This window comes from Canis aureus, chromosome 13, assembly GCF_053574225.1.
Source record: "Canis aureus isolate CA01 chromosome 13, VMU_Caureus_v.1.0, whole genome shotgun sequence".
Lineage (NCBI taxonomy): Eukaryota > Metazoa > Chordata > Mammalia > Carnivora > Canidae > Canis > Canis aureus.
In genome coordinates this window covers 28,077,120-28,090,914 of record NC_135623.1, presented here as the reverse complement: position 1 = coordinate 28,090,914, position 13,795 = coordinate 28,077,120, and the positions used below count along the sequence as shown (strand labels likewise).

Genomic DNA, 13,795 nt, shown 5'->3' with positions numbered 1-13,795 from the left:
ATAAATGCAAATAGGTGGTCTATTACTCTTTCAATTCCAAGTCAAATCTCATCTCTTCTGTTTACATTTTATTGGGAAAGATCACAAAGTTGGAGAACCACAATCGCAGGAAATGAAAACTTTAGATTAGCTAATTAAACAGCTTATTTTTTTTTAATCTGGCCTAGTCCATGTTCACTTTGTCACTGCTAACAGTAGAGAAAGATATTAATAATACATTTTGAGTTATTACTCAGAGGACCAGAATCAGTGACTGAGGATTGTTACTACACAAAGTCAAAAATGTCATTGAGAGTGATTTTGATTTCACAATATTCTTGATCATCATCATGTTTATTAAAAGATCCATTAAAATTCCATCATGCTAATTTAACTGGGAAAATGTAATAGATTGCCACTGGATAGCTTCCACTAAATTAATGTAGGAGAATTATAACCAAAGCCTTGTTGGCATTAAGAAATAAAAACTGTAATGAGATATTAATCACTAGCTGAAATCAATGACATCATTAATGAGTGAAATTAAATCTTTGAGACAAAAGTTAGTAAAACTTTTTCATTTTTAAAAATTTAGTAAAACATTTTCATTTTTAAAAATAATCCTTGATATTTTCATTTCAGTATTTGTGTATCTTACTCATTATAATTTAGACTTGTGTACATTAATTTGGAGTGCTATAGGGGCAAACCATTCCTATTTCCTACCTTCTAGGAGTGCTCACAGATACCGCATTATTTCCTTTTTATTTTTTTCAGGGGGCAGGTTTTTTTGTAAGAGTGGTTGATCCAGTCTAAAGCTGTCCCGTTGGTAAATCAGTCAATTTCTGTGGATCCAGTAAGCAAAACAATTTTGATTTTTCCATTATATCCTTCTTCTTAACCTTTAATCAGTAGTAAAGGACATATGTTGACTCTCCATCTGCTGGCCTTTTATCTTGCCTCTCATTTGGTCCAGGATCCAGGCAGGAAAGAGGGATACTCTTCATTTGACTTTCTCAAGGAACCTAGCCTAGAGCAATTTGTATATTAGGTATGTTGAGTTGGCCATTTTATCTTCATCTTTCCTATTGGGAATCTTTCATATTTAGAAAAAAGGAGCTTAGTAACAAGGGACTCATTTATTGAAACGAATATATGATTCAATAAATCAATAGCACAAAAGTTTCAATAGTATGTTACTTTCTTTCCTTAATCCATAAGCATTAAGTGCCTGATATTTTGCAAAATGCCATTATAAAAAAAGGTAAGACTCAGATCATGTCAGTAGGATGGCAGACTAGGAAACCTTGGACTTTCTTTCCCCATTAGATACATTGATTCAACAGAAATACACAGATCAGTTCTTATTCTGAGAAATCCAGAAACTAATTAAAATGAGAGGCTCTTCTTGCAGCCTGAGCATTTATGAAGCTAGCTACAAAACTGATAGGAAAATTGGACACATCTTCTTGCCATGATCCACAGCCTTGATACATTGCCACATAATTAGGAAGAAACCTCCAGATCCCAGCTTATCCTTGAAGAGAGAATTAGACCACACAGATGACATTCCAACCTTTTTGAGTGCTCTTAGGGGACAGCTTCTACCTCATCGGTCTCAGTGTTGACAAAATCAACATATGCTAGAACCCTGGAACTATAAAGAACAAAGAAAGCAATTTAATCTGAACACATCCACTCACTACAGCTACATTTCAAGTTCAACACAGAACAAGTGGATGGGGGGGTGGGGGTGGGAACAGCTCCCAGCTTCTCTCTGGGGAGGAAAAGATATAGACCACACACATTCCAAGTTCTAAATTTTTGGGGTGCCATCCAAGGAATTAGGATTAATGGGGGATCCCCAGGTGGCTCAGCAGTTGGCATCTACCTTTGGCCCAGGGTGCGATCCTGGAGTCCCAAGATCGAGTCCCATGTCGGGCTCCCGGCATGGAGCCTGCTTCTCCTTCCTCCTGTGTCTCTGCCTCTCTCTCTCTCTCTCTCTCTGTATCTATCATAAATAAATAAATAAATAAATAAATAAATAAATAAATAAATAAATCTTTAGAATTAATTACCTATCTTGAAGCACTGACAGGGCCTGACATCCATTAGACCCCTATGGATACCAAGAACAGAGGTGGTAGTTTGAACTAGTATTTGGGCACTCACCACAGTTCCTTCTGGCTCAGCACAGAATGAGCAGGCAAAAATCAAAACAAAAATAGAAATAAAACTAGCCACTAGCTTTTTCCTGGGGAGGGAAAGAGTTGGGTCTCACATTCAACATTCCAAGTTTTCTGAGTGCTACTGTGGGATTAACTTTTGCCTGGCCCAGAGTACTGGTAGGACTCAGAATATGTTGTACGTTGGGAGTCAACAGAGAACAAGGCAATAGATTTGGCTAGTAGTGTATGAGCACTTACCACGGCTCCTCCTCCAGCTCAACAAGGAACAAGCAGGTTAAAAACAACAATAAATGGCTCCCAGCTTTTCTTTGGGTAGGGACAGAATTGGCCTACATATCAAAAGTTCCAACTTTTCCAGAGGTTACCAAAGGGACTGGCCTCTCTGTTGCATGAATCAGAGCACTGATAGGATGCGACATTTTCTACATGTCAGAATCACTGAGAATAAAGGTTATTTGAACTATGACACAAATACCCACCACCAGCACCCCGCATAAACACACACATACTAGTACAACTAGTGAAAAACTCCAGTTCCCAGCTTGTCCCTCGGGAGAGAAAGAGTTGGACAGTGCATTTGATGTTCTGATTTCTCCAGTTACCACCCAAAGGATTAGTTTCTGTCTCTTACAAGGAATAAGAACAAACATGGTGGTTTGGACTAACACAAATATTTGAGAGGCCCACAGAAGCTCTGACTGGCTTGATTAGTGAACATCATGTCAATCCACAAAAGCTGAAAAAGGTGGCACTTTTTCCTAACATACAGAAACTAACACAAAGAATCAAGACAAATGAAAAATACACATAGAAACATGATTCCCTCCCCCTTCCTCAAAAGGCACAAGATCAAACTCCAGAAAATAACCCTCATGAAATGGAGATACATGAATTACCAGACTGACAGAAAATTAAAAATAATAATTATCAAAATCCTCATTATGTTCAATGTGCTCAGAATAATACATGAAAATAAAGTAAAAATTTCAACAAAGAGAAATATTTAAAAAGAACCAAACAGGGGATCCCTGGGTGGCTCAGCGGTTTAGCGCCTGCCTTTGGCCTGGGCACGATCCTGGAGTCCCAGATAGAGTCCCACGTGGGGCTCCCTGCATGGAGCCTGCTTCTCCCTCCTCCTGTGTCTCTGCCTCTTTCTCTCTCTCTGTGACTATCATAAATAAAAAAAATAAAAAAAAATAAAAGAAAGAACCAAACATTAATTTTAGAGGTAAAGACTATAATAACTGAATTGGAAAATTTATAAAGGAGTTCAATGTCAGACTAGACTGAGCAGAATAATTAGCTAACTTGAAGACGTTCGAAGTTACTCAGACAAGCAAAAAGGAAAAAAGTGAGGAAGTATTACGCATTTATGGGATATCAATAAGAAGATCAATATATGCATTATGTGAGTCACAGAAGAAGAAATTAAACCCAAAAGCTTATTCAAAGAAATAACAATTGAAAACTTTCCAAATAAAATGGACATCTACATCCAGGAAAATTCAAAGGATCTGGAATAAGGTGAATCCAAAGAAATTCATACTGAGACAAAGTATAAAATAAACTTGTCAAAAGTCAAAGACAATGAGGGAATTTTGAAAGCAGCAAAGGAAATAAAATTATCATGCACAAGAGATCCTTTTAAGACTGCACACAGATTTTTTAACAGAAATCTTTTAGGCCTGAAGAGAGTGGTATGATTTACTCAGAGTTAAAGGAAAAAAAATACCAAGTAAAAAAGCTTACAGGCAAATTGGTCCATCAAAAATAAAGGAGAAAGAATGACTTTATCTGGTAAACAAAAGCGGAGGAAGCTAATCTCTACTTGATCTGTCTTAAGAGTTGCTATGGAGAGTTCTTCAGTTGAAATAAATAAAAAAGTTAAATAGCAACATGATAACAAAGTATAAAACTCCTATTACTATAATGGAAGTAGGTAAATCACTTGCTTCTAATCTAAAAGCTAAAAGACAAAAGTATTAAAATAATATACCTAAAAAATGTGTTAATGGATACAAACTGAAAACAGTTGTAAATTGCAACATCAATAACAAAGTATATGCCGGGGAAAAATAAAAGTATAGGATTTTTCTATGAGATTTCAGTTGTTACCAGCTTACAATTACATTTTATGTGATTTCCATGGCTACCACAAATAAAATATCTATAGAAGTTATATAAGAGAAAAGGAGAGAAGAAACAAAGCATATCAATACAAAAAAAAATCAATGAAACACAACGAAAGACAGCCAGAGGGGAGTAGAGTGACAAATGAACTACAAGACAAACAGAACAATTAACAAAACTTACTTTAAATCAATTTACTTTCCTCTCAATAATTACTTTAAATGCAAATGGATAAAATTGTCCAATCAAAAGATAATCAAAAGTGGCTAAATGGATTTTTAAAAATCCAACTATATGTTGGCTACAAGAGTCTCACTTTAGATTTACGGACACAGGTAAGCTGAAAATGAAAGGTTGGAAAACAACTTTCTATGAAAATAGTAAACAAAAGATAGCAGGGATAGCTACACTTATATCACACAAAATAGACTTTAAATAAAAAAATTGTCACAAGAGACAAAGAAGTATATTAAATAAGGATGAGTCAATTCAACAGGAAGATACAACAATTATAAATATGTATGCACTCACTATCAGACCACCTAAATATATAAAGAAAACATAGATTGAAAACATATTGATTGAATGAAAGGGAGAAAACAGCAGCAATATAGTAATAGTAAGAGAAATCAATATTGCACTCTCAATAATGGATAGAACAACCAAGTAGAACATTAATAGAGGAACAGCAGACTATAGACTAAAGACCAAATGGACTTAACAGACATATAAAAAACAAGCAGCAGAATAATAATCTTAAACACACATGAAATATTCTCCAGGATAGATTACACGTTTGTCACAAAACAAGTCTTATAAAAAATTTTAAAGACTGCAATCATAACAAGTACCATCATTCCAAAAACAATGGAATAAGACTAAAAATCGAAAGCAGAAGGAAGAATGGAAAATTCAAAAAATGCGAAAATAAAATATTTTAAACCAATGGATCAAAGAAGACATCAAAGAGAAATTAGAAAATATCTTGATAAATGGAAGTAAGACATAACATATCGAAACTTATGGGATGCAGCACAAGTAGTACTAAGAGGAACGTTTTCAACGATAAACATTTAAAAAAAGAGAGGAGAAAAATTAAACAACAAAAATCTTACATAAAAAACCTAAATTTACACCTCAGGGAACGAGAAGCAAACAAACAAAAAGATTAAACTAAGGCCAAAATTAGAAGGAAGGAATTAATAAAGATTAGAGCAGAAATAAACAAAACAGAGAAAAGAAAAATAGAAAAAAATGATTTTTAAAAGACAAAATTGATGAATTTTAGGTTACTTAAGGAAAAAAGATGACTCAAAATAAAAATTGTAAATGAAAGAGGAGACATTACAGTTGATATCACAGAACTAAAAATGATGAGAGACTACTATGAGAGAGTGATCATAGACTACTATGAATAATTATATGACAGCAAACTGGATAAACTGGAAGAAATGGATAAATACTTAGAAAAAATACAACTTACCAAGACTTAATCATGAAGAAATAAAAACAGACCGATAAATAGTAAAGGGACTAGAATCAGTTATCAGAAACTTCCCAACAAGAAAAGTCCAGGATCCGATGACTTAACTGGTGTATTTTACCATTTAAAGAAGAATTAATGCTAATCTTTCTCAAATACCTACCAAGACAGATAAGGACAATGCAAGAAATAAAAGCTATAAGTTTTATACCTGATAAATATAGATGTAAAAATCTTTAACAAAATTGTAGCAAATTCAATTCAATAGCAAATTAAAAGTTTCATACCTCATGACCAAGTGAGATTTATCCCTAGGATGCAAGGATAGTTCAACATTTGTAAGTATCAATTTTAATAGAAGAATAAAAGTCATATGATACTTTTGATAGATGCAGAAAAAGTGTTTTTATCAAATTCAACACTCTTTCATCATGAACACTCTTGACACACTAAGAATAGAAAGAAATTACCTTAATATAATAAAGCCCAGGTATGAAGGCAACAATCAATGTCATACTCAATGGTGAAAAACTTAACTTTTTCCTTCTAAGATAAGACACAAGGCAAAGGTCCCCATTCTAGCCACTCTATTCAACAAATTCTGGGTAGAACTTTTAGATAAGAGGAGGAAATAAAAAGCATCCAAATCAGAAAGAACTAAGTAAAATAGCCCCTATTTTCAGATGACATAATCTTCTATACAGAAAACCCTGAAGAATTAAAAAAAAAAACCTCTTAAACTAATAAACACATTCAGTAAAGTTGCAGTATACAAAATCCATATGCAAAAATCAGTTGCATTTCCATGCAGTGACAGTAATCTGAAAAAGAAATGGAAGAAACACTATCATTTACAATAGCATCAAAATTTTAAAAATCCATAGAAATAGACTTAACTATGGAGGTGAAAGACATGTACACTGAAAACTGCAAAACACTGATTAAGGAAATTAAAGAAAATCGAAGCAAATGGAAAGACACCCCACGTTGATGGATTGGAAGACTTAATTCTGTTAAAATGTCCATACTAATCAATGCTAATAACTCTCAAATCCCAATGAGAATTTTATAGAAATAAAAAAGACAATTCTTAAATTCATATGAAACCACAAAGGAAATCAAATGTCCAAAATGTACTTGAGAAAAAAGAAAAAGCTGGAGGCACCTCACTTTCTGTTAGCAAATTATATTACAAGCTGTAGTAGTCAAACAATATGGTACGAACTAAAGAACAATTTTTAGACCTATGGAACAGAATAGAGATCCTAGAAATAAATCCACACAAATAGGGTTAACTGATCTCCAACAGTGGTGCCAAAAATACAAAATAGAGATAAGATGGTCTCTTCAATAAACATGTTAGAAAAACTAGACAACCACAAGCAAAAGAATAAAATTGGACCCATATCTTATATGATACACATAAATTAACTCAAAATGAATTAAACACTTACATGTAAGACCTGAAACTGTAGAACTCCCAGAGGAAATCATTTAAAGAAAGATTGATGTTGGTCTTGGTGATTATTTTTTTTTTTTTGCTATGACATCAAAATTATAGGCAACAAATACAAAAATAAGCAAATGAGGCTACATCACACTAGACTTCTGCAAAGCAATGAAAATAATAAAACAAGAAGGGAATCTGAAATGGGACAAATATTTGATACAAACCAGGTATCTAGTAAGGGATTTATATCTAAAATATATAATGAATTCCAAGAACTCAAAAACAAAACACCTCCCACTGATAATCTAATTTTTAAAAAAGACTAAGGACTTGACTAGACATTTCTCCAAAGAAGATATATAAACAACCAACAAATCTCTGAAAAATGCTCAACATCACTAACTAGGAACTGCAAATCAAACCACAATGAGCTATTACCTCACACCAGTTGGGATGCCTATTACCAAAGAGAGAGAAAGAGACAAAAAGTATTGGTGAGGATGTGAAGAAATTGGAGCCCTCCTACGCTGTTATTGAGAATTCAAAATGGCACAGCTTCTATGGAAAACAGTAGGGAAAATTACTTAAAAAAAACTAAAAAAATAAAACTGCCATATGATTCAGCAATCCCACTTCTGAGAATGTAACTAAAATAATTGAAATCAGGATCTTGAAGATGCATTAGCACTCCCTTGTTCACTGCTGCACCATTTACAATAGCCAACATGGGGAAAAAACCCTAAATGTCCATCAACAGATGAACAGATAAGGACAATGTGTTATATACCCACAATGAGTTGTCATCCAATCTTAAAAAAGAAAGAAATCTTGGAATATGTGACAACATGGATAAAAGTTGAAGACATTACGCTAAGTGAAATAAGCTGGTCACAAAAAAGATAAACAATGATTCCACTTATATCAGGTATCTAAAATAGTCAAACTCATAGAAGCAGAGACAAGAATGGTTGCCAGGGGCCGAAGGGAGGAATAATTAGGAAGTTGCTAATCAAGGGGTATCTAGTTTGTTATTCAAGACAAATATTTCTAGAGAACTGCTATACATTTTGGCTATACTTAATTCTACCGGATTGTACATGTAAACATCTATTAAGAGGGTAGGTTTCCTGTTAATTTTCTCACCACAATCAGGAAAAAAAGTCAATCCTTGCCCTCAATATGTCAGTAGTGGAAGATTAAGTTATGTGAATTCATAAGTAGGCATTCCGTTCTTCCTAAAAATGTAGAGCTGAAAATCAATTTCTGTGGCATTAGGTAGTTTTCACAAGCATAGGTGTCAGCGGGAAGCGCTGTGGTTATAGTTGGGTTGATTCCTCTTTAACACATCCCGTCTCTCCCATTCTCTCTTCCTGTTTGTTTTTCTCCAAAACTCCTTTTACTTTCTTCATTCTTCACCCATTACTCCCTTAATGAATCTTCTTTACTTCTAAACAGTTGGTAGCTTTGAACTTCCCTACCTGTTCCAGGACTCTTTTCCCTGAGAACTACTATCCCACAAGTGGAAAACTGACTCCTCTCAATTTAATTACCATTCCCTCATGTAGGATGACTGAAGCAATTACACAGAAGGTGGATCTGTGACCTGACTGGATTGAAGGATCTTCTTTGATAATTTGGGATTAAAATTAAGATGGGCACTTGACGGAATGAGCACTGGGTGTTAGTCTATATGTTGGCAAATTGAACACCAATAAAAAATAAATTTATAAAATAAAAAAAGAAATTGCTCTATTAAAATAAATAAATAAATAAATAAATTAATTAATTAATTAATTAAATTAGGAAATCTTAGGGACACCTGGGGGGCTCAATGATGGAGCATCTGCCTTGGCTCAGGGCGTGATCTCAGGCATCGGGATCCCCTTGAAGAGCCTGCTTTTCCCTCTGCCTGTGTCTCTGCCTCCCTCTGTGTCTCTCATGAATAAACAAAATCTTAAAAAAAAAAGATTTAAATTCGGAAATCCTAGCACTCTCTGATGTTGATTCACTAAGTGGATGAATAATTAGCAATGAAAGGAAGACATTAGAAGAAGCAAACTTCAACCAGAAGACAGTCTGCAGAAAGGGAAGAATGGAGGAAAAAGAGAAGAATAGAAGAAAAAGAATCCTTGACATTGTCAGCTTTCTAGTTCTGGTGCTAGTCCTTGGAAAGACCTGGTTGAACTTTTATGTTTTGTGTTCTCTGGGATAGTTCTGTATCAGTCAGAAGAATCCTAACTTGGGGTCTTTTGCCTCTTCTCTCGATCTTTTATTTCCGCTCTCTGCCCTGATACTTTTTTTTTAAATTATTATTTGAGGTCTGACATAATTCTCTCTACTGACATTTATTTTCTCTTCCTTTCCCTCCTGCGTCTTAATTTCTATCCAAATTTTAGGTCTCTTTTTCTGCTTCTCTCTCTCTGCCTTCTCCTCTCATGGTACTTCTGACCCTTACATGCCTGATGTTAGCATAATTCACCTCTATAATTTTTAGCTCTCCTCTTATCTCATTGCTTTTCTTCTTTTTCTTAGTCATTATTTCCTCTTCTTGAATCTAATTTGAGGCTTGGACTTATACCTGTGTCTTTGTTTAGGGTTTTTTAAGCTCTGCAACTTCCAACCTACATGAGATAGAAACCTACAGCATTATATTACAAAAGGAAAATCAAAGGAAACATGCTATTTCTAAATATATGAGCTTACTACAAAAGGATAGATATACAAATACTGTATAGTTTTTTCTCAAGACAACTTACTAAAATTTATTTAATTTTTTCTTTTAGTCAAAGAAAATTAAACAATTCTCGAATGCTTTGAGGTCAATGTGTCATGTCTTTAACCATCGCATAGACCAAAGCGATCAGTTTCCACTGTGAGAATCTGATAAATAAGGTTTAATCTTGCCCTCAATTAAAACACCACTATCTAATTGTCATTCAGTGTTCTCCGTGCAGAAGCTGAAAATATGCATGTGAGAGAATTTTCCATGAAGGTAATGTTTATAGTTATTTCTGGGTTAAAGAACAAGATTTATTTCACTATATGGGAATGTATTTCCTGACATTTGTCCTACTGCATTATGATCAAAGGGCTGTAGTGCTGAATGTGGGAATTTCTTCAGGAAGGCTGACTGTAAGTGATTATGTAAACTTCTAAGCAAAGGCAATCTCCGTGATGTACCCTGACTGTCAGAAACCCTTTGCAGGTTTCATAGTGCTGAATATAGCTGGTTGCTGCCTGCTGGGATTCCACAGGAGATTTGGGGTTGTTTTATAAGTATAAAGATAAGTAGGTATGTAGGTGCTGCTGCCAATAAACTTGAACCCAAAGAGATGAGCCTGTTCAAATCATATCCATGGATGTTCCATGGAGGTTGATCTCATCTTGTAAATAGATGAGGATTTTATTGGCAAATATGAAACCAAAATTGGTTTTCAGATCTATGACCTCTAACCCATCAGGTAAGGAAATTGGCCTGAGTACTCATGGAACTCTCTGAGCCATATTTTGAAACTCTCGTATGTGAACCACCGAGTATGTTATATTGCTGCTGTTAATAGGGTATAGTGCTAGAACTTCTTATGTTAAATGCTTGCTGGGGACTAACTTTAGGATGTGACATGAAATTATGTACATCTCTTACATTTATTGGTTTTCATCCACATATAGAAATACAAGTATTCAAAAAGATCTGCAATAAATTTTATGCACTAGAATTTGTATGACTTAATCATTTCATTCAGGTGTTTGCTCAAATATCTTTACCTAAGAGAAGCTTTCCAAATTCAGCTTTTCTAAAAGACAGCCTCCCCATTACCATGTATACCCACATCTTACCATAATGTTCTTTATAGCACGTGCCATTCCTTTATATGTATAGAGAGGTTATGTGCGTATTGCTCCTTCCTCAGCTAAAACATTTGCTCCAGGAAGGTAGGGCTTTTGCATCTTTTTGTTCCCTACTGTATCATCTAGCCAGGAAAGATTCTAACTTGGTGAGTTAGAATGAATCACAGCATTAGTTATCATTATTTTAAAAAGAAGAAAAAGAGAGAGATAAAAGTAAACTAACTGATTCACAATGATAAGATTGTTGAATAGCCTGGTATAAATTCATAGCTTAAACCATTAAAACCTATTATATGTTTGTACCTTAAATCATTTTTGTAATGAAGAGGGTTTTTAAAATTTTTAACATTATGTGAATAAAGCAAGATCTAGAATTGTATATGTAATATGACTACAGCATACACACACACACACACACACACACACACACACACACCAAAGGAGAACTGAGAAAAAACACTCCACAAAATATTTATAGTGCATGTGCTTAGATGGAAAGACATCATGGATTTTCTTTATTTATAAATATTTCACAATTATTATTTACCAACCACAGTCAGAAGAAATGAGGCAAAAAAGGAAGAAAAGGGGAAAGAAATATAGTAGTGAGTGGGAATTGAGTATTATGGATCGATTAACTATCATGCTAAGGTACTATAAATATGAAGACTTTAACAACTAATAGTAGTACATGATGTTTTTCGAATACTCGTTATGTGTAAGTACAGTTTGAAGGGTTTTTTTTTTTAGTACAGTGTACTTTATTGATAGTACTTGACAAACTAGGGATCCCCAAGCCCCTCCCCTCCTTCAGAAGGTCTGGAATGGAAACTGTGTAGAAGTCATGAGATTCTCAGTGTGTTAGGGGATGAGAGTTGGAACAAGGACTCCCTAGCACGAGGACCTCTCTCTCTTCTTGTTGGTCTCACTGGAGCTGGAGGTCCAGGAGGCTCTTACTCCTTGGAGGCCATTGTGGATCATTAGGTCCACCATCTGGTTGCTGTAGCCAAAACCATTGCCATACCAGGAAATAAGCTTGACAAAGTGGTCATTGAAAGCAATGCCAGCCCCAGCATTGAAGGTGGAAGAACGGGTGGGTATACTGTCAAAGCCCCAGGAGAAAACCCAGTCCTCAGTGTAGCTTAGGATGCCTCAGAGGGGCCCTCCAATGCCTGCTTCATCATCTTCCTGATTTTATCATATTTGGCACCTTTTCCAGGCAGCACGTCAGATCAACAACTGACATATTGGAGGTAGGGTCTTAGAAGGCCAGGCCAGTGAGCTTCCCATTCAGCTCAGGGATGACTTTGCCTATAACCTTGGCAATGCCAATAGAAGCAGAGATGATATTCTGGGCAGCCCCTTGCCCATTATGCCACAGCTCCCCAGAGGTGCTGTCCTTGGTCTTCTGGGTGGCAGTAATGGCCTGGATTTTGGTCATGAGTCCCTCCACAATGCCAAAGTTGTCATGGATGACCTTAGCCAGAGAGGCTAAGCAGTTGGTGGTGCAGGAGGCATTGCTGACAAAGTTGTCATACTTCTCATTGTTCAAACCCATCACTAACATGGCATCAGCAGAAAGGGCAGAGATGATGACCCTTTTGTCCCTATCCTTCAGGTGAACCTCAGCCTTCTCCCTGGTGGTAAGACCCCAGTGGACTTCACAACATACTCAACACTAGCATAACCCACTTGATGTTGGTGGATTCTTGCTCCTGGAAGATGGAGATGGACTTCCCCTTGATGACAAATTTCCCATTCTCAGCCTTGGCTGTGCCGTTGACTGTCATGGGTAGAATCATACTGGAACATGTAGACCAAGTAGTTGAGATCAATAAAGGGAATCACTGATGGTGCTAATATCCACTTTGCAGGGGTAAAAACAGCCCTAGTGACCAGGTGCCCCAAATGGTGAAATCCATCTACTCTGACCTTCACTGTCTTGGGGACACAGCTGGCACTGCAAAAGAAGATGCAGCTGTTTGTCAAATGGGCAGGAGCAGAGAGCCTGAGATTCTTCACATAAATAAATTGTTTAATTCTCATAATTACTAAATGAGGTCAGTGTTATGGTTGTTATTATCATCACTGCCATTCCCACTTTACGGATGGAACCCAGAGAGATCATACTACTTCCCAAAGTTGCCCAGCTAAGAGATGGTGGACCTGGGATTTGAATCTGACTCAGGATCTGAAAACACTTATAACTCTACCATTATGTGATAGAAAGAACATGAGCTTTGGAATTAAGCTGGTTTGGGTTTGACTCTAATGAACATTTCACTCTATGATAGCGTTCATGAGGCACAGTATCTAGCATATGATTTATAATGGCAGTTCAGATGAGAGGTTTTCATATTTCTCAAATGTTCAGCGTATACATCATTGCAGTTCCATAGAACTAAGTAATCCAGCTGTCATTTTCAAAATTAAGAATCCTGGGTATTTATTATTTATTAATTATAACAAATGGATTAATTATATAACTATAAAAGTGATTGAAGGCACAGCTGACAGTTGAAAATGCCTTTACAAAACCTATACCTGATTCTGTTCTCAGTAAAAACAGTTCAGGAAATTTAATTTAGGATGCCAGGTGGCACAATAGGTTATACATTAACTTGTCCCCTCTGGAAAATTAAATTTGAATTTGGCTCTGGTCACAAATGAAATGAGTCATTTGGTACATGCCACTAAGGAAACTCACAAAGCCAA

General features: G+C 35.6%; 1 pseudogene; it reads right to left on the bottom strand.

Annotated features, from left to right (window-relative positions):
- Window positions 1–11,971: 11,971 nt before the first annotated feature.
- LOC144281714 (glyceraldehyde-3-phosphate dehydrogenase pseudogene) lies at window positions 11,972–13,126 on the bottom strand (annotated as a pseudogene).
- Between the last annotated feature and the right edge of the window lie 669 nt (window positions 13,127–13,795).